Source organism: Cygnus atratus, chromosome 1, assembly GCF_013377495.2.
Source record: "Cygnus atratus isolate AKBS03 ecotype Queensland, Australia chromosome 1, CAtr_DNAZoo_HiC_assembly, whole genome shotgun sequence".
Classification (NCBI taxonomy): domain Eukaryota; kingdom Metazoa; phylum Chordata; class Aves; order Anseriformes; family Anatidae; genus Cygnus; species Cygnus atratus.
In genome coordinates, this window is record NC_066362.1 from 61,583,926 (window position 1) to 61,610,152 (window position 26,227).

Below are 26,227 nucleotides of genomic sequence, written 5' to 3' on the forward strand. Positions count from 1 at the left end.
GGATTTTATTTATTGGCTTCTAGATGCATTGATGGAATTTCTCATGTAGACCAGGTCTCAGATTGTCCTGTGTTTTCTTTTCCTTGCCATCTTCCTGTTACTGTTGTAAATAGTATTTATTAGCTTTGCAAGATTTTGTTCAAGCAGTCACAATGAAGCGAATTAATCTTCCCTAACCCTGCATGTGGTCTGGGCAAGCTCTGAAATTGGACATAAAGACATACAAATATCACTGAACACCCATTCCCCCTCCTCCCCCCCACCTCCAATTTGAATCACCCTAGAATAATGTCATGGGTCTCCTCTTCTTATGTCCTTTTCCAGAGATGTGATCTTAGACCAACTGCTTAGCCAAAAAGATGTCTACAGTTCAGGCCTGGAGGTGACTGTGTGGCAAGACAGTCCCTGACCTGAAGAGCTGCTTATGCAGGCAGCAGACAAGGCAAAAGAGGGTTGAGAAAGGCACATGGGGAGGTGAAGCGACTGGCCCAAGTCTAGTGGAAAAGCCAAGAGCCGTATTCAAATTTGATCCTGGTCCAGTACACTTCTTTCTTCACTGTGTTTCCGTGTTGTTCCATATAGCTGTTGCCTTTAAGGGTTGTCCTTCTTTTGGTACCCTGCTCATGCCTTTGTCTGAGCTGTGCTTCTTGGAATTTATCCTTGGAATGGCACAGCCAAACCTAGCCCAGGATTCGGGCTGGGTTTTATCTGATTGCTCAGAAGGGCACTCAGACTCCACTGAGGATGGATTTAATGGGGAAATCCTAATTCAGCAGGCTAGCATAGCTACTTTATGGTTTACCAGAAGTCAATTAAAAAAAAAAGAGAGAAAAAAAAAAAGAAAAACAACAACAAAAAATACTGTAGCTCTTTTTTTTTCTTGTAATAAATAAGGGAAAAACTAACCTAACCTTACAAGTAATTTTTTACCATGTACAGTAGATATTTCCTGCAAGTATTCTATTTTGTAAAATATTGGATTTGTATTTTATTACAGCAGCTGCCATACCTGCTCCTTCCTTGTTCTTCATTCTCTTTAGACTTTATTCCTTTGATATCCCATTTGCTGCCTGCCTGTAGGCCTGACTCAAAGCTCAGTGAAGGGAATGGAAAGAATCTGGTGGATTACAGTGAGATCAACCCCCCACTGTGCCATTTTAAAAAGGTGTTTCACATTAGTGAGAGTGAAACGTGTGCCAGACTCCGTGAGCTAATAGTGAGTTTTGGTGTGCAGGCGTGCGTATTCTAGTTTATGCCCTATTCATCTATGCAAGTGCCTTTTTATTATTTTACCTTTGGTGGAAATGAGAGAACAATGCCACTGTAGTCTATTTTGCAAGAGTTCCCCTCTCATTGTGACTCAGTGTCCTCCCTAAAGCTTCTTTCTCTTCACAGTGAGAAGTGTGACTCTATATCATTCCACTATCCACCAATGACGTTTGGATGTTTTTTTGGAGCAATGGCTTCACATAAATAATGGACACTGGTGGGTGCCACTGAAGGTGACACAAGGGATGGCTGCATGGTTTAGCCACATGAGGTCAGCAAAGTGACAGGAGAAAGCCAGGACTGACCCTTCCGCTATAATATGGCTGGCCCATGTAAGTGGGCAAGGTCACAGCTTAGAAAATCCCTTTTATGGTCTTTTTATTTTATTTTTTTTTCAGAGCACCCATGGTTTGAGTGAAACTGAATGCTTAAGTCTTCTGCAAAAGAAGCACCAAGCTGTCAAGCACAACACTGCTGTTAATTGTGCTGCAGTTTGCACTGTGCATAAAGAGGAGGCCAAGCTGCCTGAGCTCGTGCCCACTGCCAGTTAAATGATCGCCTTTCATTGCAGATACCGCTGACTTCACTGTCTTAAAAACAAAATTGAATTATTTCCCAATACTTCAAGGACAGACAGTTTTGCAATACCCAAATAACTCCTCCTTCTCTGAAAGCTACTGCAGTAGTCACCAGTGGAGCTTTGCATTTGTGTTTGCTTAATTTGGACCTATCGGTTCAAATCTGATTGGGAGATAATCGTATTTTCATCTGAAGCATTTTAAATTGGCCACGATTTGGGTCAGGCCACTGAACTAATTCATCTAAACCAGTATGGCAATACCAATTTTCTTGTAACTGTTTAATAATCTACTTCTATAATCTTAACTCATCCCATCCTTTAAATGATTTTTAGGTACTCTTGGGAATCTCTTAAGCTAGCACACACATTATTTGTGGATTTATTATCATGAATATTACTTCTTTAGAATAAGGAAATCCTTTGCTTGACTTTGGTATGTTCATGATCATTTTTTCTTCAGGGGTCTTAATAGAGCAGATTTCTCTTGGAGGTAGTAGGGGCCAAAGTATCTCCTGCCATCACCCATCTATAGGCTGTTACATGATGAGGACCCGCTGTCTCCAGAGTAACGATGCCCATGCCCCGGCAGGGGACAGGGGGATGCAGGACACGTGCAGTTGCCCCACTGGCCTCGGTGCTCCGTGGAGATCCAAGAGTCTGTGCGGGTGCGCCACAGGCTGTGCAGAGAGGGAGCTAAACATGAAGGGCATGGGGAGGAGCAGTGAGGGGTGTTTGGGGAGGATGCTGGTGTAAGTGCTTATCATTAACTCAGCCATATTACGTGAGGTCTTCGCCTTCTGCCAGTATGCCTTTTGCAGCGGCCGGTGGCTCGGTGCTGTACAATGATGTGCATCTGTGGACAGGGCAGGCAGCGGCCTCGTGTGCTGCCCAATTTCCACTTCCACTAGAGGACTTAAGCAATCCTCAGAGTCTTTAGCTGTAACTCTGTGCAGCTGGCAGTGTGATTTCACACAAGTAATCTTAGCTTTTGGCCCATAGCTTTAAAGCTAATCTAGATCTGTCAGGTCTTTGCTTCTAGGGAGATAAGCTACGAAGGAATGTAGGGCATTATTTTTTATACATATATATTTAAGAAGTGTCAAGCACGGGGCATGTGACAGTTCTAACCTTGTTACCAGTGTGTAGATAATGTTGGTGTTGGTGTTTTGTTTTTTGTTTGTTTGTTTTTTGCTCTTTTTTTTTTTTTTGCCAGGCTATTTATAGTTCTTTGCTGCATTTCTCCTATTTCATCCATACCATTCAATGTTTTCCAGCAACAGAGACTAGTAATGGATTAGGCTGAGGTTCTTCAGACAGATCCCAGCTGATGCAGCGCAGCATGCTTCTCACCACTTTCAGAGGCTGCAGGTCCATACTGGCAGGGGACCTCTTCGATATTGCTCTGTATAACAGCGTATCTCAATACAAGCTTATTCTTGATTTCTTTAATGTAGAATCCCCAAATTTGCCTTCTTTTTCTTTTTCCCCAGCTAAGAATCCCCACCTCACACCACCCCATCCCCCCAAACTATCAGCGGTGAATTCTGTCTAGACGAATTTAGAATGTGGGTCAAGTAAATGAATGATACTAATTGCTATGTTAGGAGGGATTTCCACTGAGTATTTGGGCTCTAGATTCTAGCTAATGCCAAGAGGCCATTGTACAAAGCCTATGCAGCTAAGAACAGAAGTATACGGAGTATTTTTATACTTTTAGTGACTAAAATATTTCTTTCTCAAGTCGTTAATTAGATAGGGAACATTTTGTATTCTGAAGGTGAAATGGTAGGTCAGTACTTTGTAACTACAAAAGTTATAGTAGCCTATATAAGTAGCCTAGTGCTGTGATGTGGCTGCTTTGTGCTGCGGTGTTAAGGATAAACAACTCTAGGGGCTGGAAAGGTGTGAGAACTGACTTTAATGTTAAGGTTTTTATAAACGAGGGGTAAGGATTCAGTCAACAGGCCAGGATATTGTAGCTTTCTTACAGCTGATAAAACAACAGTGGGCATTCAAGGCTAGGTTGAGGCTGTGATCCCCGTCAGTACGGCATTGCTTAGGGGATCAGCATCCACTGGAGACTCCGGGGCTGAGAGGGGGATTGCCATTTGTTTTTGCAATTATTGTGTAAGGCCTTTTCTGCTTTTCCAGTGTATACACCTGAATTGACTTCCTATGTAGAAAAGAGTGTGTCTCAGAAAACTCATTTGTGATGCTGAAATGGAGTTGGTATATTATTTTAGGCTGTTACCAGCAGTCCCTACTCTGCCCTAAAGCCCATCTCCGTACTTTTCCCCAAGAGATGAAACCATATAGGTGAGAATGAAGCATGGGAAAGCTGGATTTGTAAACTTGTCTTGCAGAAAAGATGAAAGAAATGGCAGATGAAAAGACTCCTGACATCCCAGGGAAAATTCCTAGTTCTTAATTCCTTAAAGCAGCAATGATAGTCTTTTACATTAGTTCTCCCCTTGTTTTATCTTTACTTCTCCCCTTGCTCTTCAACACTGTGCAGTCCTTTTTAGGTAAAATGAATGCTTATCTGATCTTTGTATTGAATGCCATTTTCCCTTCCAACCTGTAGGTAAAAATTTTTCTGCACTTCAGCAGCCCGTAATTAAGGGAGTGGAGGAGGTAGAGGGGGAAGCAGCGGCAGTGGTCGATTTTTTTTAATAGAACTCCGTTTATGCCTGACTTTGCCCCATCAGATTTGAATTCATTGATGTTGAAGTGATAGCATCTTGCTTTCTTCGTTTGCACTGTCAGTAGGGATGAGTGTGAGTGCTTGTATTTGTGCATGTATGCATGGTAAGCAGTTTAAAAAAAACCAAAAACCTAAAAAACACACGAATGCAGAGTTGTTTCCTAATGCAGTAAGTGTCCCTAAATGAAGGTGTTTACCTGAACGCCGTGGGCACATTCCACTTGGTGCAACAGAAAGCCCTGGTGTTTCTTTCCAAGACCTAGACCGGCTCACATTCCTCACCAACAAGCACTCGTAAATCCGTCTGTGCATTGCTGTCTGATGTCTGTCTTGTTAGCAAATGTCAGCTGAAAGTTGTTGCGCTGCCCTTTTGTGTGTGTACACAGACTGGCCTGTCTGTAGGACAGCTCTGGCTTGGTGCAAAAAAAAAAAATTGTATCTAGTCTTCGGGTGTCATTTTTGTTGTGCAGAACTCTGCTTTCGAATGCTTTCTTCTCAAAGCTGTAAGTTAGCCTTAAAAATGGCCCTGGGGGACCAGAGGTTCAGGGAAGAGGGAGAGTTGATCTCTGGGGCTGGTGTGTCTGTGGTGTGAGTACATCGCAGCTCCGCTGAGATTTTGCTGCGCCTTCCGTGGGGCAAATTACCTGATATTACCCTCTTGAAGAGAAATACAGGCCAAAACCATTGCCCGGGGCCATGAAAAACAATACCTTGTGACTCTGAGTCATTCTGCGTGTAACACCCCTAAAAAGTTTCAGCTGATCTTTCCCTTTCCCTCTGTACGTGTGAACACAGTATGGGTTTGTACAAACAAATCTATTTCAGATAAAAAAGACAGTGATAGTAACACAAAAGCACCCCCACCACCCAAAATCCTTGGTAAACTGCATTGGAGCCTCTTCTGACTGCAGATACCCCTGTTCTTTTCCAACAGCTTGTTTAACTCTGTGTATGTGTGCTCAGTGGCCTCTCTATTTTTGTACAAGCGCTGTCATCTGGATGTGTGCCCACCTGATTTTTCACACTGCAAACATGTCCATTGGGTGTAAAGAAATTGCTGGGTTTTTTCCTTTTAAATTGTTGGCTTAGTTCTACAAGAGAACAGACTACCTGCTTTTGTATCCTGAACATGTATGTAGTTAAGTATGTTATGCTTTTCATTTCTTGCAAATAAATATTTTCTGTAGAAAAAGCAAGTATCGCCTGTTTGCTTTCCTGCTGGCTGGAGAAGCTCTGGCCTCCTGGCTTTCCCAAGCGCGGTGCCGAGCGCGGTGCAGCCATCCAGCAGCCCAGTAATGTGGCACGTCGCTACACAGAGAAGGGCAAAAGCAGCAGTGGGGTTTCTGCTGAAGCTGGATGGCCCTTTCTTTTCTGAAATTACTGGAGAATGATGTCTGTCAGCAGTGGGTGGAAGTTAGGCATGATGGCATTTAATTAATGCGGCATTTGAGTGCAGCTATGCTATGCAGCCACATCAATAGTAACTTCTGTCTCTACAGAAGTGGGATCCGGGCAGGTTGATGCTCGAGGGGGCTTCAGCCTGGTGATACTGGTCTGCTAGAGCATGCTAAGGCTTAATTTCTCTTGGCTGAATGGCTCTCTGGAAGGTAAGGCCGTTCCTTCACTGACTTCATACTGGGTACCTCATTGCAGAAATTGATGTGAACTCCTGAAGAGCTCTTTCAGCTTTTGCTGTTAGGGGTTGGGTCCTCTGCTAGGTCCCCAAGATAGCTCAGGAGCTTTCTTAGCTCTTCAGAAAGCTGCCATTTCGCCCACATGAGTGGTCCAGAAGGGCATTGACCCTTGCTACTCCGAGTAGACATGGAAAAAGAAACCTCCACGTGTCATTCAGGCTGGGGGCTCTCTAGCTGTGCTGGCCCTCTGGGGAACTTGACAGTGGATGGCCTAGTGCAGATGTGACTATCACCATTTGCAGAGCTGCTTTCACAAATGGTGTAGTCATCTGTACTCTGCCAGTTTTCTACCAGGAAAGGGACGTCGTGTACCAGTACCATGCATCTCTAAAATGGCAACAAAGAGCTTGTCCTCTGCAGAAAATGCCAGTGATGGAAATAACGGTTCCAATCTTGCTGAACTGACCATGGGAACATGACAAATGGGTTTGGTGCCTCCTCTTTGAGGCCTCTTAAAGCAGCTTGTTTAGAGGCTGTGGAAGGCAGTGTACCATGAACGTGGGAACACCCAGGCCTGCACTGCGTTTGTGGCTGATGCAGATTTTCAGAAATGCCTTGATCTGGGGCCAGAGAGGTTAAGGTAGCACGAGAAATCTGCAGTGAAGCAAAAAATAGCTCTTCTCTCCTGATCAGTACACCGGTGCTTTAACCCAAGGACTGCCTTTGCTGTGCACCACCACCTAATATCAGAAGAGCAGGAAATGGGAGTGAGAGGCATCGTTTTGTCTGTCCTGTCCTTTTGGTCTGCCCCATCTCACATGCCATTTTTGCGCAGCGCTTTACGAGAACGGTCTCTGAGGTGGAGCCTGGTTCCTTCATGAAGGAGGTGGGGAGAGAAGGGTTTTGCTTTGTCCCTGATCTGCATCCTGCTCCTTTGCTCTCATCATTTCAGAGATCGCTGCAGCTGCTGCCTTTCTGTTGCTGGATGCCCCTTGCTTTCTGATCAGATGATTCCACTGGCCAGAGCTATCGATCCAGGGCACTTGTTAGCAGCATCGAGCCTCACAAAACATTTTTACAGGGAAATCATTAGACCGTGACTGCTCGTGGAAGTTACCCTCAGCTTCGTTTTGTCTGAGCTCAGTTCCTCCGAGAATACCAAATACCAACGAGTGATTAACGACTGGTGAGAAACCTCGTTGGGTCTCAGCATCGCCCTTACAGCATCATACAGAGGGCGAAGCTGCAGGGAGCCTGTGATTAAAAAAGAAACCCACGCATCCAGTGGAGCAATGCTGGGTGATAAGCTGTCGTGCTCGCTACCTCTCACCCCTCGGTACATGCTGTTCCTTGGAAAGCCTGCTTCTGCTTGGATTCAGGGCACTGACACTCTTCCTCAGGCTCATTCCCTCTGCAAGGCAGGAGGAAGGATGCAATGCAGCTTGCACACGCCTATCCCAGCATGGTTTGGGTAGTGAATCTCCATCCTTTGCTCTTGTACAAGCCTCATGCCTATTTTATAATCACATTGACTTCATCAACCCGGCAGATATTTTGTGGTGGATCCATTAGCAGTGCTCTCTTTCCTTGTTTGTTTGCTTTGGGCTTTTTAGAAAAATGGACCCCATTAGACAGGAATTTAGAAGCAGTGAGAAAAAGCCTACACCTTTGCCATAAAGAAAATCATTCTGCAGTAGTCATGCAGACAGCAATGGCAGGGACTGAGGAAATGAGCTCCTGGAACTAGCCCTGCCCATGGTGTGCGGGGAACTTGGCTGACTCTTCTCTGGGCCTTAGTTTTGTGGTCTGTGAAACGGGGCTAATGGTGGCTCTTTCCTCTCCATAAAGATAAACCAAAGAAAGGAGATCTAGTGGAGCTAGTAATTAAAAACAAGATCATATTTTGATTCAAATAGAACGCATAATGCTTGTATGCCTTGTCTCCCTCTGATCTGCGCTTCAAAAAGTTGAAGCAAATGACTTGATTTCTCATTTTCTTGGTGCCGTCTTACAAGGGCTTCAAGCACTCCACACAGGAGCCATGTTGTAAGGAATGACTTGTTTTACTTTTTGTAACTGAGTTAATCTTAAGTTGTATTTGCAAGAGTTGTAGATGTTGCTATAAAATGATCTTTTCTGATTATCTCCAGTAAGGAGGAAGATGCATGGTCTGGCCTTTATCTTTGCTGTGACACAACTGACAAAAAAACAATCACTGTAGAGCAAGCCCATGTCTGCTGGGTTGTCTCACTTCCTTTGGTCAAAGTGGTGCTGGGGTTCTGGTTACCCCCATTTTAAACCCTTTTGGTGAATTCCTGGGCTTGGTCTGTGGAGGTTGTGAGGTGCAGCACCGAGGCGCTTCCAAGCCAGGATCAGGCCCTTGTCACTGCCACGGAGCACCTCAGCAACAGGAGCCAGGGCCTACTTCTAGCTGTGGCAGCCTGTGTGCGGGAAGGGGAGCAGCAATGCTGCAAAATAGCTGAAATTTGGTTAAAAAAAAAAAAAAGAAAAAAGTAGCAGAAAGCCAAAGCTCACCAGATAACTGACCAGAGCCAGCACTGGCAGGCTGCGTGGTGAGGTTGCTCTGCCCAGCAGGAGAAGCTGTGTAGGTGAGGGCAGATCTCCACGTGTCACCTCAGCCACCGGCAGTCCCTGCGGGATAAGCAGTGCCTGAAATTCAAGCGCTGACCCCAAGTGAAGGGTTGTTATCTGTGTTACCTTGAGGGTGAATTTGGTATGGCCCTAAGGAGTATGGACATTCCTAGTAGACTCACTTCTCCCCGGCCAGCCTGGTACACCAACCACGTAAGGTTATCTCATCTCTTTCTTCCCCACTCCCATTTCTTTTTCATATTTTCACCTATTTACTCTTAGGAACCAGATTTTCAGTCCCTCCCATTGCATACAACTTAGCAGCCTGTGCACACTGGAGCGTTCAGGACGGGCTTTAGCAGGCACGTGAGTGACGGAATAAACCTCCTCCTCCTGGCTTGACTCCAAAAGGCTGAATTCCCTCCTCCCTCAGCATTTCCTGCTCCATTCCCCCATCCACCTGCTGTAAGGTCCCTCCAGGAGAAGTGCCTGTCACCCACCAAAGCTCGCCAGCTCCCCGGATGAGCAGGGGGCCCCGCCACTGAGCCAGCTTGAGGAAGAAGATACCTGCTGTGGGAATCCAGGCTTTTGCCAGCACAGCACTCCCAGATATTGGCAAAACCTGCTGGAAATCTCTCTCTGTGCTCCTCACTCGCCCCCGGTACAGCAGTAGGTCTGCACGCACGTCTGTGAGCGAACCCAAGGAAGTTCCTGCTGTTGTTGCCTGTCTAAAAGCACTGGGGTTGCCAGCTGTGCCGCAGGTGCGGCTGTGTGAGCAGGGCTTTCCTTCCCCAGCCTCGGGTTCGCTCACAATTGCTCACATTCAGCGAAAGGTATAGGAAGTTGCTTTAGCACTTCGCGTTGCAAATGAGTCATGCAAATCGTGGCAGCTGGAGTTAAAGCAGGTAATCCCGGCGCACGGTGGGCAACATTGCTGCCGACAAGCAGGAGCCACGATATGGTTCGTGCTGGGGAAGGAGCATGTGGCTCGCTGGCCTGGATTTTAGCCAAAGGGAGGGTTAGGAAACTCTTGTTTGCTCCTGGGCTTTGCACCAGTGCTCAGGGACAGCTGGAGCAGTTTGCAGGGGCACAGCCCACGGAGCTGCTCTCCCATGGACCGAGGGCTGAAAGGAGCAGGGCTGTGGATGGTGCACGCTGTTCTGCTCTCCAAGTGCAAAACTCGCGTGGAACCGAAGTGTTTTTGCACATGCCACTGGCATCTTTCCAGAGCAACAGCACATATGGTTCTCAACACCAAAGGCTCAAAGGCACTTTAAATGACTCGAGCAGGGCTTACGGCAATGCTCCGTGTCCCTGAAGCTGGATTTCAGGATAGGTCCAAACAGATCTCTGGTGGTTCCATCCCAAAAGGTAGTAGCTTCTTTCTGTGAAAAGAGTGGCCACGTGCTCTCAAAGTGGATGCTTTCACTAGCAATACTGGCAGCTAGCTTCCCTGCAAGTTCATCTGGAGGCTTTCTGAGGTCCCGTGGAAAAGGCAGGGATGCTTCCAGCAGAGCTCCTGCTGGCCTGCAGAGTTCCTGCTGGCCTGCAGATCTCTCTGCCTGCAGCTGAGAGCAGGATCCAGACCTTTAACAGCTCTGCACAACAGCTTTAGTTTTGCTTCTATGAAGCCATGTTTTACATTGTTTTATTGTGCTTTCTTCCATGTGCTTCATTAGTAACTAAAAGTAGTCTGATGTTTGCGGGAGGAAATTTATGTACAGATTGGAGGAAGCATGTGCACATAGATCATCCATGCATATGGATGGAATATCATTTTGAAGGTTGGCTAAACTTTTAAAAGCTCGAACTGTAGCAAAGAGAGATACTTTTCATCACCCTTCTTTCCTGCCAACAGGGGATGGGAAAACATTGTTTTTTCTCGTGGAGCCTGTCATTACTGAAGTCAAGGCAAGCGAGTACACATGATGTGTGCTAAGTACGGATAAGCTGAAACTTTAAATAGGCTTGGAGGAGGAGCAAAGCTCAGGTTTAAAGAGCCAATTGAATGGCTTAAGGCTGGCTCACTTACACCCAAGGTGTTGCAACATCTGGTGCAACTCTGGTGCCTACAGCAGCACGTAAATGCTGCTTGCCTGTGTGCCTTTGGGCTTTGTCACTGCCTGTGCTAGTGCAAAGGTATCACAAAGAGGGAGGGAAATGGAAATTCATGAAAATGCATGAAATCTGTTCCTGTAGGGCTTGCCTTCTCAGGAGATTGGTGATGTTCAGGTTTCTCCTCTTTTATTTATTTATTTATTTTTTCTTACAGCTTTCCATCACTTTGCCTTGGACAGGTTTTGGATGCAGAAGATAAAGCACTCGTAGAGCATAATTTGTGCTATAACTTTCATAAAGCCCCAGACCTTGACCTTTTCCATTCTTTTTAGTCTCATTCTCACTGCTAGCTCATGTGCTTAAACAGTACCCACCTCCAAAGTTTTTCTTCATTTCCCCCAGAGGGCTAAGGTGCTAATGTGGTGGGAGGACAAGTCATTTTACTATGAGACACTGTGAGGTTTGTGATGGAAGACAGCTCTGTGGGGCTGGCTGTTTGGGCTGTGAGCACGTAAAGGCAGATTCCCATAAAAAAAAAAGAAAAATAATATAAAGAAAAAAAATAAAATGAAGAAAAATTAAAAAAAAGAAAAATGAAAAAAGGAAAAGAAAAAAAAAGAAAAGAAAAAGAAAAAGAAAAAAAGAAGAAAATAAAGAAAAAGAAGAAAAGAAAAAGAAATAAAAATAAAATAAAATAAAATATTTTTTATTCTATTAAAATAATTGCCCCCCCGGCCGCCGGGGTCCCGGTCCCTGTCCCGCGGGGGCGTGTCCGGGCGTGCCGGGGCGTGGCCTGGCCGCGGCTCCCTGCGCTCCGATTGGCGGCCGGCGGCGGGGGCGTGTCCCGGGGGGGCGTGCCCCGGCCGGGAGTTTCCCACAATGCCCCGCTGCGGTGCGGCCGCCGATGGATGCTGCGCGCCCGCGCTGCCATTTGCAGCCGCCGCGGCTCGCAGCGCGCCCCGGGGCCCCGGCAGCGGCGGCGCCCCCCCGGCCCCCGCCGCGCCCCAGCGCCTGCAGCCGCCGCCCGCCGCCCCCCGGCCGCCCCCCCCGCCCCCTCCTCCACCTCCACCTCCTTCTCCTCCTCCTCCTCCTCCTCCTCCTCCTCCTCCTCCTCGTCCTTCGCGGCCCCCCGCCGCAATGAACCCCCCCGCCGCGGCCGGCGGCGAGGAGCCGGGGGCGGCGGGCGGCTGCCGGGGGGCCGAGGGCGGCGGGGAGGCGGCGGGAGCCGCGGGGGTCCCGGAGGAGCCGGGGCTGGGCGCGGGTGAGGAGTCGCTGGAGGAGAAGCTGCGGAGCCTCACCTTCAGGAAGCAGGTGTCCTACAGGTGGGTGCCGGCTCCCCGTGCCCGCTGCCACCAGCCCCCCCGCGGCGTGCGGTGTGCCACAGCCCGGGCAGGGCGCTGCTTTCGTAACCAGGGTCTTGTGGTTTTGCCGCTGCGCGTTTATCCCGTGCCCGCGATAACCAATATACAGGCTCCCTCCTCCTGGGAACGCACCTGTATGGATAAGTGGGTGACGGGGTTTGGCTGCTCTGCTGTTACCGCCGGCAATCTGCTAACGGTCAGCAGCTGCTGACAGCCAGCGATCGCTGTCTGAGATGCTTAATGCAAAAAAGTTCTTCGGTCTTACCTAATTCTGGCTGCAGAGGCAGCGCGCCATCAGCTACTGGTGTTGCAGCGTGCTAGGGATGAGCGCTCTTAGCCGAGAGGATAGGAAGCACAGAGCTGCTCCTTATTTTGTCTCTGCAGCGAAAGAGTGCTTCTAGGCTTAGGTAGGCAAGAGAAGAATCTCCCCTGACACGGAGTTACTTTTTTTTTTTTTTTTTAATGTGTTCATGCTGTCAGTTTAAATCTGAGATAGCTTAGTAATGGTTTGAGTCCCTGCATGTGGTAGGGCTTAAGAATGATGTAATTAAACACTCTTCATAGCTGAAGTTTTATATAATACTTCAGCTATGCAGGGAGACCTCCTCATAAGGGTGATGGTCTTAGTGGTGAGTGTAAAGTTTGGGGTGATTCATCCAGGACTCCATAAGGTGAGTGATGTGAAAAGGAGAAACTTACTGAACACCTAAAGGGCATTATATTATACCAGTAACCGCTCGGTACTTTTGCACCTCTATCCCGCTAGTTTTTCTAGCACACGCCGCTTAGCAGTGTGTTGTCTATTGCTGGTAAAGGCAGATTCTATAGGTGGGCTATTGAAGTAATGGTTAACAAGGCAGATTTGCTAATGGGTATCATCTTGGCAGAGAAGGCATGGGGTTTGTAACACACGTTTTTGGAGATGCTTCTACTTGGGCTATACGTTCTCATTTTTATTTCGTTAGTTTGGGCATCTTCCCCTTCTGAGGAGAGGTGGGGGGATATTAAAATCTGTAGTACCCTGCTCTCTAGACCATCCAGAAGTGTGCTAAAGCCATAGGTATTATTGAAGTTTTTTGTGTGGTGTATATTTGTAAGAGTTTTACAATAAATGCTAATAGGAGAAATGCAGGGTTTATTTCTCTTCTTCCTCCTGCCTTTCTCCTCCTCCAGCTAGGCAGGTGTATGACAATTCCTGAACGTTTAGATAAGGAAGTCTTTTCCTAAGCACCTCTTGATGCACATTACTCATTCCATGTGACTTAGACTATGTGCAAGAAAGTACATTTTCTTCGTATCCTTAGACTTCCATGCTTTTTCTATTGGAAGTGGTTTTCTACAAATAATGTGTGTACTCTCATTTATCCATGGGAATGATTGGAGTAGATAGAAGAATGGAAGACTTTCATAAAGGACCTCTGCTGAGCTCTCCACACCCCACAACCTCCAGCCTCCTCAAATTGCTACCATTATCTCTGTGAATTATGGTGTTGAAATACATTTGTAAATGTAAATGACTATATTTAAAATATATATATATATATATATATTTATGTTGGTACCTGGTCTCCCTTATCCACTGGTACAATAGAAGTTATTCAAGGCTTTGCACTGCCTTTCAAACAGCTCATATAGGATTCTCCATACGTATGTTATGTTGACAAACACCCATATATCTTTATTTATATGAGCAGAAAAAAAAACAGCAACAACAAAAAATATAATTAGAAGTTGCTTAAAGTTCTGCAAATGCATGTAACAATTCTGTTTTTGACAACTGACGAAATGAAGTAGATGGCTGAAAGAGAGGTCAAGGTATTGCTACAAGGGGGGGGGGGCTGGGGGGGGGGCAAGAAAAGTGGGTGAAAAAATATGCTTCCTGTACCAATTCTACGTTTATCACTCCCTATCATGCAAACGTGATCTACTTGAATTTGGCTTAAAGTATTATCCATTTTTCCCTTATTTTTGTTGCTATGCTGTAATGCTGTAAATACTACAGGTGTGTTGCATAGGGAGCTCCCAAGCCCCATTGACCTCGCTGTGTTCCCAGCCATCACATATTACCTTACATCCCATGCTCCCAAAGCTTTTTTCCTGCACCAAACGCTCTTAATTCCTTTAAGGATAGATGTCTGCTTGCTGTTTTCTTCCCAGTAATGTGATATAATTATGTATACATACACAGTGGGGATATGCCACTTATCTGCGCTTGTGCGTGAGTTAATGGCTTTAAAGCGTGCCTGTTTGTGTGTGTGTCTGTGTGTTGCCAACACACATTACTTAAGCGGATCTTAATTTGCAGACGGGGTGCTTGCCCTTCCTGATATGCCACACCGTGAGTGGCGGTGCTGTTGCACCTCAGCCTACAGCTGGAGGGTACCACTCGTCCCACTGAGGGGCAGGGAGGTGGTCGGAAACCCAGGGTGTCCCCTCCTTGGTGAGGGGCATCTTGCAGAGCTGGTCCCCGTGCAGCCCGAATGAAAACTCAGATAAATGGTTGCCCTTTTCATCCTCGTCCACTTACATGAGGACAGCCTATGTAGGAGCTGCATGCTAACTTCAGAATGCCAACAGATAAACAGCCATGTCTAGCGCTATTTTTTACCCTACAGATGTGGAATTAAGCATCTTAAAGACTCTTTGGCTTTCCTGCTTACAAATCTGAACCATGGGCTCAGAGTGAAAAATATGTTTTTCTCATAAACTGATAGAACTCAAAGTCACTGCAAAGAAATTGGCAAATGGAGAGAAGGGGGAAAAATGAATCAAATAAGCATCCCTGCTAAAGAGAAATGCTCTCTGCAGACTGACTGCTTCTTGGAATAGTGTTTACCTCCCCTGTTGCTAGACCTGGCTGAATGTGTACTAGGTGTTGTGACATGAGCAATAGGCAAAATTTTCTGTCCTTTAAATTTTTATCATTATTTTTGTCACTGCAGGGTACTGTGAAGAACTCTACGGTCTCTTTTAGCTAAAGTACACATGAACTTTCCTCCAAATAATTTTTGAAATAAAGAGAAATTAAGCTTTTACTTAAAATGTCCAAAACACAAACAACGGCAACAACAAAACCTAAGCTAAAAACGAACTCAAACCATCAATAATGCAAATGGTTTTTAATTTCTCAATAATTATTGTCTAGAAATCCAGGGAATCTTGGTTAGTGGCCTTGGGAAGAAAAAAAAAGTACGCCTGAAGTTTTAATGGCACTCTTGTGAGAGCTCAAATGGCGTTTGGCAACTAATTGTCACTAGGGGATAGTTTGTCTAGAGAAATGTAATTTCACTTTGACCAAGTGGAGGAATCCTGCCTGATGTTGTGCATGGCAGACTTCAGGATTCTTGCTCGTTTGTGGCTTAGTTTCCCAAAACTGGGGCTGTTAGGAGACCCATGGAGTGGCCCACTGCTGGTAGGCAGCAGGCTGGTGGTGTGCTTTTTTGGCTCCGGTGGCTCACCTGAGCTGGAGATGCTGAGTTTCACTTTTAGTAATGGAAGTGGCCAGAGGTGGTTTTCTCACCTTGCCGTGTCTGTTGGAGCCCAGATCCGCTCAGAGGTGTCTCTGTCTGAAACGGGTGGGTTGAGTTTCCACGCCTGGTGCTTCTCTGACCAGCCATGAAAAGCCGCTCAGTGCCCTCCCGTGTTAAGTAGGTAGGTCTGCAAACAAGCCAAGAACCAAGCTGACCTCTCTGCCCACACCATCAGCAATACGTGGTTGGTAGTTCTGGCAAAAAGGGGCCAAAATGATAATCAGAGTGGGTTTTGTTCCTGCATTTGCAGGGGAAAAGTTGTGGCAGAGAAGTCCCGGGAAGTTCCCCAGTTCAACAGGCCTCATCACTGCTGATGTGTTTGGATGAGACAGAGAGCATGAGTACCTGGGACTACAGATGAATCCTTGGACCAAAATAGAAACTTAAGCACAGGAAACATCCTTGGGTTTTGCTTCATTTATTTACAGATGTGATAATGATCATAAGACTCACATCACTTCTCAGCAAATGTTAAATACAGACAGGATGGTAGAGGTGTCTCCTATTACTAAGACTTAATTATTTTATGAAATATGACAGCATTTACTAGTGTACTGTGTAGCATTATAAATAATTAAAGCTGACTGACATTCATAAAAACGAAAACATCCAACACAAACCGTTGATCTTTTGATTTTTGTTTATTTCTTATATTCAGGTTTCCTTGAATCTTGATATGTCCTATTTCTATAAATTAGCAAGGTTGTTCTGCATGAAGATGATGGACGTATTTTTATCCTCTATCAAATGTCAAGAAAATAATGCTTGCTCTCTGGCCTAATCTTGTAAGATCTGCTTATGCCGTTCTTTTGTTAGAGTTTCGGGTATGCGCTGCACAGGGTTGGTACCACCCACTCGCACAACAGTGACTCAATTTACTTTGTCACCCAAAACACCCCTCACCACTTCATCGTTTTCTCCCAAAGGACACCACTTCTCACTTTTAGGTACATGAAGGGACCTTTGTAACGCTGGCTTTCATGTATAAAGCTTTGAGGAAAGAAATGGAAGCCCTGTGTTGTGCTGGAACAAATGCAGAAAAAGGCTAGGATAGTTCAGAAACAGACTAATACCACAGGAAAAACAGGTTTACCTTTAAAATTCCCTACTGACTTAGCGAGATGGCTGCAAGGCTGGCCATCAATGTCTGTAGGTCACACAAAGTAACAGGACTAGCTCTTTGAATTTAGAGCACACCTCTTCCATTCTCCCTTTTTATATGAAGTTAGCAGTACTTTGCAAAAGACACGTTATGAATGATAATTCTGAGTAAAGCTGCATGTGTGCTGCGGAGGCATTACGTATGTGCTCAGAAGCAGAGAAACACCCAAGGGATTTGAAATGGGGAGCCTCTACGAGCGCGTGACAAAGCTGTTATGTAGCACTGACACAGACCTGTAGGCTCAGATTGCCCTGGGACTCTTGCAGATGGAAAATGTTATCAGGTAATAAATGCTGAATCAGCTGCCACGTGAGTTCGATGAAGTGGAAAGGCACTGTTGTTCTGGCCATTCCTTGGGAAGAAATGAGCAGGTAGGCAGATCTCACCAGGGCTGGTCATGGGGCTTATCAAATTGTTTGATTGAAGCTTCTCCAGGCTTTTGGCAGATTTTTATTTGGCCAACTTGGCAACGTAGATGGGATATCGGGGAGGTGATGCCTACATGCAATACTCTTCTGTGCTCTTGTGCTTTACAGCCTGGGCATGAGACACTGGCAATCAGCTGAAGGATTCCCCAAATATTAAAGAAAGGGGGGAGGAATTGGGTAAAGGAGGCTTGCAGTGTTGTGGCCACTTTTAGTTTCAGAACTAACGATGAAGAGCCTCACCTTGGAGTAAAATGGATGTGGAAAGCTGGAGCTCCTTTCTCTCTCCCCCTGACCCTCCCAAACCCCAAGTTTTTATTAACCCTTTGTAAATGGAAGAGACGTGTTAACTCAGTTATGCACTTGTGTGGGATATGTTGTGTATGAAACAAGGTGTAAGAGTACATTGGGAGAAGCTTGTATGTGTCCATAGGCATCTCCATGTGGGCTAGTGCTGCGTATTTGCTGGCTATGTGTGGGTAAAGTGATGTCACGGTGCATAACCTTAGGGCAAAGGAAGGTGTGTGACAGGACAGGGACATGGAGGACTCTGCTGTGTGTTTTCCAGGTTGCTTTTATGTGGGAATATCACCTGTACTTTCTAGTAAATAATTTTGTGTGGGCCAAGACTTCTCTTTTTGTCTGCTCTGTGAAAATGTGCAGGAACATAAGCTGAAGGGTTGCTGTTACGTTACTAATTCCAGTATACTGTGTGCAGTTTTTCTCCCTGTATTTAAGTGTCTTTCTGTGGAGGTAATAGGTATTTATGAATGTTAAGGTGTTTGCTCATGGTGAAGGCCTTGGGCCTGTCTGAAAGAGCTGTAGCCATATCTAAAGCCCCCAGGTCTCTCTGCTCTGGTTTCAGCTCTCATTTTCAGTCTAGACTACTTTTCTATTTCTCTTTCCTGCTTCTCTCAGTGTAGATGTGCTGGCCTGTGTGTACTGCTGCTGCCCTGGGGCCCATGTAGAGGCAGTCCCTCAGTTCTCCTGTGCTGAGCTTCTGGTAAAGCTATCCCTGATGCATGTCCAACCCATCTAATGCTGCCAGCAAGGAAGATGATAGAAACCCAGTCAACTCATAAAGGCTTCCCCTAACCTCTCTGGAAATGTGCAAGCTGCATTTTGCTTATTAAATGAATTCGAGAAAGAATTCATCCATCAAGATTAAGATACGTGCAGCCCTCGCACCCACACCACCTCATCTAGTGTGTGCTAGCTGTCACATGCCACAGGTTGGCCATGATCCTGCACAGCACAGCTTCCCTATCCAGACTGTGCCTGACTATCTCTCTGAGGATAACACTGGGGTTGGGATGATTGTGAAGAGAAGTGGGGTATTTCACCCTAAATTTCACTAGAACTGTGTCTCAATTATAAAAGATCTAAGTCTCCCTGTCTGCAGATAAGAACTGTGAATGGAGTAGGAGACAGCATAATGTCAAGGAACAATGCTTTCTTTTTAACATGAAAAAATCTGGTTTGTTGGTCAGATCCTTACCTTAAGCAGAAATCTACTACTTGTCCATTGTATGGTGTTTTTCAAAGTGGATTTACAAACAGTCAAATTCTGCACTGTCTTTGTTAGATAGATGTTACCACTTACAGATTACAGCCTTAGGGATGGAGAAAGCTGAGAAAAAGGAAGATAGTGACCTATTCAAGATGGCATGTGGAGTCTGTGTGCTAAACTGGGAACCAGTCCTTAACCCTAGCTCTAACAGCAAGCCACCCTTCTAGAAGGGGGAGGGAGGAGGAGGGATCAAAACTGCAACTTTCAGAGCAAACCTGAAATTTGGGGAAGCAGCAGAGGACATCTGTGCATGAATACTGTGATTTGATCTGAGCAGGTACCCAAGTTTTCCTAAGCTGGTAACACAAGATATTCCCAAGTTTTGCCTCTGAAGTATTGTGCATGGAGCAAGTGGGACAGTTTATTTTTAAAGAGCTGTGCTAGCCCGAGGCTGCCACAGGGCACTAACTGATTGTCCTGAATTTCCTAGCACCTCCAACTAACGTAATAAAATGGCTCTGCTTAAATGTAGATAAGGGTTGGGGGTGGTGGTGGTGGGGAAGAGTTTATTTGTTCTAGAGGTCACCAATTACAGCACTCTTGACAAAGTAAGTAGGTGTAGGGCTTGGTCTGTCTATGCTCTGGGACTGAGCTTGATACTTATCCCATCCTTTCTGTACTGTGTTTTCGAGGAAACACAGTGGATTGGAACTTTTTTTTTTCTTTCTAGAAAAAGTCTTGATAATGAGGTCCTGAAACTTTCAGTCCTGGATTTCCCTTCAAGTGCAGTTCTGAATGGCACTGCCAGCCTCCCCTTCTGATTAACAGCTGTTCGAAAGCTTATCTCTCTTCAAAAATTGCAGTTCACGATGGGAAACTGCTTTTCATCATCTGGTGTGTCTGCACTTTGAGGGGTAGCAGTTTCCAGTTCTTCCTAGAAGGTTTTCCAGATCATTGGCCCTCCATAGTACGTAACACTAATCCCCATTGTGGTAGACAAATGGCCACATATTTAGAGAGAATAGAGGTGTCTAATTGAGGCATACACTAACTTTCTGCATCATTGCTCCTCCTGTGTATCCTTGTGGATAAACATGGGGTATGAGTAGCTGTAGGATGTTACTTTCTCAGGCTGCCAGTGAGGCATATGCTGCGAGCAATGAATTTACTCACTGGAATCAGGGATTGGTGCCGCTAGCTGCCCTATAGCCTCAGCTAGGCTACAGATCCATTGCAGAGATGAATAATATTGATGGCTTCGGTTGTTTGATGGTACGTAAGAGCCCCTGGTGGAAAGATGTGGGCTCTCTTTGAATGTTCAGGGACTTGGAGGGAGTTGTTTCTCTGGGGATGAGAGATGTAGGTGCATATAGCGTGAAAGTGTTAGGTGAATACCCTGTCTTGCTTTATCTTCTTCAGATGGATTAAAAATTCTTCATTTTTCCCTTTCCATTACCAAATAATATGTTTAATATGTATAGCCCTAACCAATCATACTTTAGATCTACAATACATGAGTGTCTGGGAGTATGACCTGACACTGTTTACAGGAGGAGAAAATGAAATTCTCATTTAATATAAACACTTATAAAAAAAAAAAAAAAAAAGCGTTGTGCTTATGCAGTGCTTGTTTTATATTTGTAATTTCTTTCTAGTGTTTCTGAGCTTGACTCTTCTTAAAAACAAACAGTGAAACCCCTAATAGGCAGATTATATGCCTTCTAAGCTGTATGACTCATCGGGAAACTTGACCCACTGGGGAACATTTTCCAAGTGGGGCAGGGATTAAGCTTCAATTGCACAGATTCATCAAAGATGATGAGTTGGACAACGTAGAATCCCTCTGTGCTCTGAAACTGCTCCCTGATGCTGTGTAATATGCAGGAGAGGGGACTGTCTGTGATGCTCTGAGAGGTGCCGTGGGGTTTTGGGGCACCATAGGAGAGGGTGAGGAAGTAAAATGGCTTTGAAGCCTGTTAGCATTAAAAGATGATGAGAAAATACCTTCCTGTCATCACTTTATTTCATTAGGTTGCTAATGAGTTTCCTCTAGGGATGGTAATGGTGTAGTTCTTATGCTTTTATCCAATTAGTGAATGATCCCAGGAGGACATCCTTTTGTTGTGAAAACACATCGAGTTTCATTCCAACTGGAGTGCCACATCCTGCAGGTTCTCTGAAGGCAATGAAATGCCATGTGTAGGTGCATGCAAGGCTAGGTCCTCGGGTATTAATTGCTGATGTTAGCCTGATTTATGGTTTCAAGATGATGCCCTAGAGGGCAATGGACTCTCCTGTGGAACAAGTGAAATGCCAGTGATGTGAATAAAGTTTCATTATGAGTTTTGAGGTTAGTTGTAAGTTGAGACACTGAGACTCATGTTAAAAATCTGTCTAGATAGGAAACAAAAGAAAAATGCCTTTGCTGTTGCCTTCAGGGATATCCAGTACCAGTGTGTTGCCAGCTGCTTATGCTCATAGGATCCTTGGCTGCTGGTGCTGCAGTCATCTCCAGGTTTCAGCCTAATTTAAAAAGACATTGAAGAAGGAATTAGCAGCTGTAGTGATGCAGCCAGCATGTTTGGTTGCAGGTGGCCTTCCATTAGCTGAGAGCAACTTAAGCGATTCTTCTTCATTTTACCTCTGCAGGTAGCCAACAGTTGCAACTGTCACTTCTGCAGAGCAGTACGTTTTGCTTTGAAGCAGGTCATTTCTCACTGTACCTGCGTTGTCCCTGGCCAGGTTTTGCTGAAATAGAATTCCTGTATTTTTTTAGTTTTTGTGAGTTGCTCTTTCTCCCTTCTCATTCTGCAGCTTGCCTTTGCTGCCCTGTCTTCAGCCTTGCAGCATGCTTCTGGCTTTTTCCTGATTCCTGCCAATACACTGGTTCTTTGTGTGGGTTTATGTATCTGCGTGGTGCATGTACGCTGAACGAAGAACACACAGCTACATAAACACCGTGCTTCACATTCTACAGGGTTAGGATTAAATTATTCAGCTTGCTCCGACAGGTTTTTTTCTTGTCTGCCATGGCCAGCATGAGCTTTATAGTCTGCTGCTGCGTCTCTGATCAAGACACTCATGATAAGCTGCTTCCTTTCCCCCTTTCCATCTGTAGTACTGGAGTTTCTCAAGCTCTACCATGGAAGAGTATGTTGCAGTGGTTGCAAAGTAGTACATCTTTAAAGTGCAATTGGATATATAGACAGACAGTTTTTGGACTTCTCTGAGTCATTGCAATCCTATAGCAAAAGGAAGGAGGAAACAGTTGCCTTCTTTAGCTTTTCAGGCTTCATAACTTATTGAAGGAATGCTGAAAAGTGCTCAGCAGACCCTGCTGATACATGACAAATAGTACTGGAGTAGACTAACAGTGGCTTGAATACAAGGTAGCATGGTGATGCTTGGATGGTCTCTTTTGGCCTCGCGAATCTTGATTTGCTCTTTGCTGTTCAGGCTGGAACAATGTTTTTTTCATTTCATTGAGTCTGACGTGGTCCGTATCATCACTTGACAAATGTGCTATGATCCGGGGTAAACAGCAAGCTTACTGAGCGTTGGGTTATCTGGTCTCTGTCTTGTCAGCTCTTATTTTCTTTCCTTTCAGTGGATAGTGGGAGGGATGACTAATGTTGGCTGTGATGCTGGGGCAATTATGAGCTGGACTGAGACCAATATAACAGTCAAGATGTCCCCTCACAAAGCTTGTGTGCTATGTTCATAAACTAATAGTTTGACCAGGATTCAGACAAGTGAGCTAGCAGTGACAGTTCTGTCCTGTAACATCTCCTTTCCTAACAAACCTTACTCCGTTTTAAAGGGAGAAAAGCTAACCCTCAGCAGGGGTGGCTGTTGACAGTCTGGCCTGGAGAGCTTAGGTGCGCCCCAGTGGAAGGGCTGGCTGGAGCACAGCTTTTCTGCTTTCCAGAAAGGATATTGCATGTATTTTTCCCCTGGGAATAGCCTGGACTCTTCCAGCCCACAGCAAGTTTTTGTGCAGACCACTGTCTCACCCTTCTTGGGAGTGTGATGACCATCAACAAAAGCCAGGTATTGCATTTCCAAGCATTACATGTGCTCCTTCAAGCATGTAGGCAAAATCAAGCTGGAAGCACTTTGTGAACTGCTTCCCAGGGCAGGATGGACCCAGAGAACTTGTGAGCTCTCCCATTAATGAAGAACATATCTTAAAAGAATCTCATATGTGATTTTTTTTTAATGTAAATGAAGTCAGTTCTGCTCCGTTTTTTCTTTCTTTCTTTTATGAAAGGCACAGAGCTAAGCTATCTCTGATGGCAATTACTCGTAACCAGAAGACATCTTCAGTGCGACGCACAAATATTTTTAATTTCCTCAGCTGTAGCCGCCCAGTGTCACTGTATTCAAGACCAAGTAATGCATTCTTCCCAGTTTTACCTCTAGTTTGGTGAAAATGTGAGAGATCAGATAACAGAAGACTTTAAAGAAAATCCTCTTTTAATTCCTGGGTTGGGCAATATGGTCTTCTCTCCTTCTCCCCACCTCCTTAAGTGCAGGAGGGAAAGTAACCAAATATAATTCTGTCATCAGCTCTGATAGGGCTGTGAAAATAGCTTCAGTCTGTTCATACAATAGCTGCTTACATTTTCAATTCCCTTTTTTCTAAGAAAGAGTTTCAGCTTAGCATTCATATTAGTACCTGGTTTTGTACAGAATTCAGATAAAACAAATATACAAAGTGAATACAGAGAGCGAGCCACAGCTGCTGAACCCCTGTGTAGGGTTCCTCTCTCTTCACAGCTCCTGCTGTCTCTCTGCTGGAACACAAAAGGGAATGACTAATTTTGGGAGGGAAATGGAAAGAACCGGGGACCCGTGTCTGTGAAAGAGCTGTGTTCTTACCTCCTAGCTCCCCCTAATTGATAAAAGCCTTTGTTTATCCAAGGAAAGCTGTAGCACAGAGAGCAGCAGCTACGTCTTCCATCACGTGCAGACTGCACCTCTCCCCTGACTTAGCAGAAACAGAAGGTAATTCACTTTCTTTTTGGTCTTTGGCCTTCATCCTGAGATTACTCATGCCTTTTGCTTCCTGAAATTCAGAGATTGTTCTTTCACACATGAACTGCCAAGACACCAGATGGCCTTGCCTTTCTGCCACCAATGACCTTATTTTTCTATTCTTTGCAGCTGCGCAATGTCCTAAATGAAAGCTGCAGCTGAAGGTCTCCTGGAGGATGTGGATGTGGTTCCCAGTTGGGTCTGGAAGCTCAGGCTATGCTTGCTTCTCCCATCTGCTTGCATTTGATGGATCTGCTGGTCATTAAAATACATTTTGATCATTTCAGCCCCTGTCATACATTTGGGCCCTTTAGCTGACCAAAGACAGGAATTTACATTGGGTCACATGTAATTGAGATGAGGAAAGGAAGGGATGATGTGAAGTGTGACTTAGAGTGAGCTAGATGATGCTTTAACACAGCAAATTTCCCATGTTTGAAAGAGGCCATTAGTGATATAATACAGAGAAAAGGAGGAGGAAATAAGCTGGGATGGAAAACTGTAGCCCGACTTTCCCTTCTCTGATCCAAAGGCTGAAAAAAAAAGGAGAAAGATGTTAAATCCCCTCCACTGAGAGAAGCAGCCTGCTGTCTCAAAAGGCTGTTCCCTGCCAATTCAGCTTTCCCACCCCCTCATGCTGGGAATAGTGGCCAAAGAGCGTGGGGCTTGCCTGGGTCTTGTGGCTGAGCCATGCCCGGGCGCTTGCCCTCGGTGTCTACGCAGAGGCTGTGCGAGATACCCCCTTCCCCAAGCCCTCCCCCGCCACCCCAGCACCCAGCCAGAGCTTTGTTTCTGATTCAGTCACTCTGAAAACAGTGTCACAATTTGTCAGGTGCTGAGAGTGATATTTGCTTGATGGAAATGTTGGCCCTATTGTGAATCAAATCTAACAGCTTTTCACAGTGAGGTTGTAAGACAATGAGGTGAATTTACTACACATGCAGACAAAGCAGCTTCTATTATGTGTGAAAACATAAATAATAGGGGGATAAATGCAAAACAGTGAGATCATCTTAAAGAATCTTTTCCAGGTATCATTAAGCTTTTGCAGGCACAATAGTACATGTCGGTGTGCAACTCTAATGGCAGAGGAATACAAACAAGTCAGTGGTGCAAACAAGCAGGTGTGTCTGAAGGGTTCAATCCTGAGTCATGGGTGCATGCAAAAACGTGAGGATGGCTTCACAGACTTCCGTGAGAGAGCTGTTCAAACAGCAGCAATGGGAAAACCTACTACCATGCCTAAAATAGTGGCCTCTCATTCTAAATTAAAAGAGAAGGAAAATTGGATATGAGGTAGTACCTCTGAAGGTACCACAGCATGCATATTCACCTGTAATTTAGTCCTTCTACAGTGGAGAAGGGTGGCTGAAATATATCCTGTGGAACATTTTTTAATCTGCTGACATAAGCATGTTTTCCAACTGAAATCTTCTGGGGAAGATGCTAATTTTGTTTTCAAAAAATAGATGAGCAACGCATTCAAATGTTCATCATAACTTCTGATCTTATTAACTGAAATACAGAACAGTTGATATTATAAATCCTTGGAATATCTTTATGCTGAGATAATTTTTGTTTTCCTTCAGATTCAGAAGAAAAGTTATTTTGTTTTGATTTGAAATATCAAAATTTCCTGAAGAATGGAAATGCTGAGCTTTGGCAAGCCAAAGTTATCTGTTAGCATCTGTGAAACTAGCTTGGTCATGATTAATCTTCTGTGATAGAATTATGTTGTAATAACCATATTTAGTGTTAATCAACAAAATGATACTTAGCCTCCTCTGAAGGACCAGAGACTAGAACCTGAAAGATGGATTGTCCTCTGACTGCTTGCAGGAGCTGCTTGATGTCATGATTAAAGTATATTAATGGGCTAATATTGGATACTGGATGGCTGTCCACATTTCTATAGGTAAGCAGGGAGGTCATTCTCCAGGGGGGTTTGAAAGCTGAACGTACACAAGACTTGCAGTTAGTTTTGCTTTATTTTGTTTTGTTCTTTGCTTTTCTTTCTGAGAATCTTCTGCACCTGCCTCCAGAGCTACTGGCAGAATGCACCTAGTAATATTAAAACCCAAGCAGTCACTCATTGGATATTAACTCTTGTCTTATACAGAAAATGAGAGTGATCGCTGATTTTTAGGGTTGGAAAGACTTCTGCCTTCAGAAAACATTGCTTCCTCTCCTCCTGCATGTCTGTGTCTTCTTTCTCCCTCTGACCACGGAGCAGTCAGATTGGTATCTACACTTTCATTGAGGGGTGGCAGAGTAGTGGGTCTTGGCTAGATGGTAGTGTATCCCTCCATGTTCTGGGCTTGTGCCACAGTCTGCTCGGGTCAGCAGGGTTTTGTAGAAGCCAAGT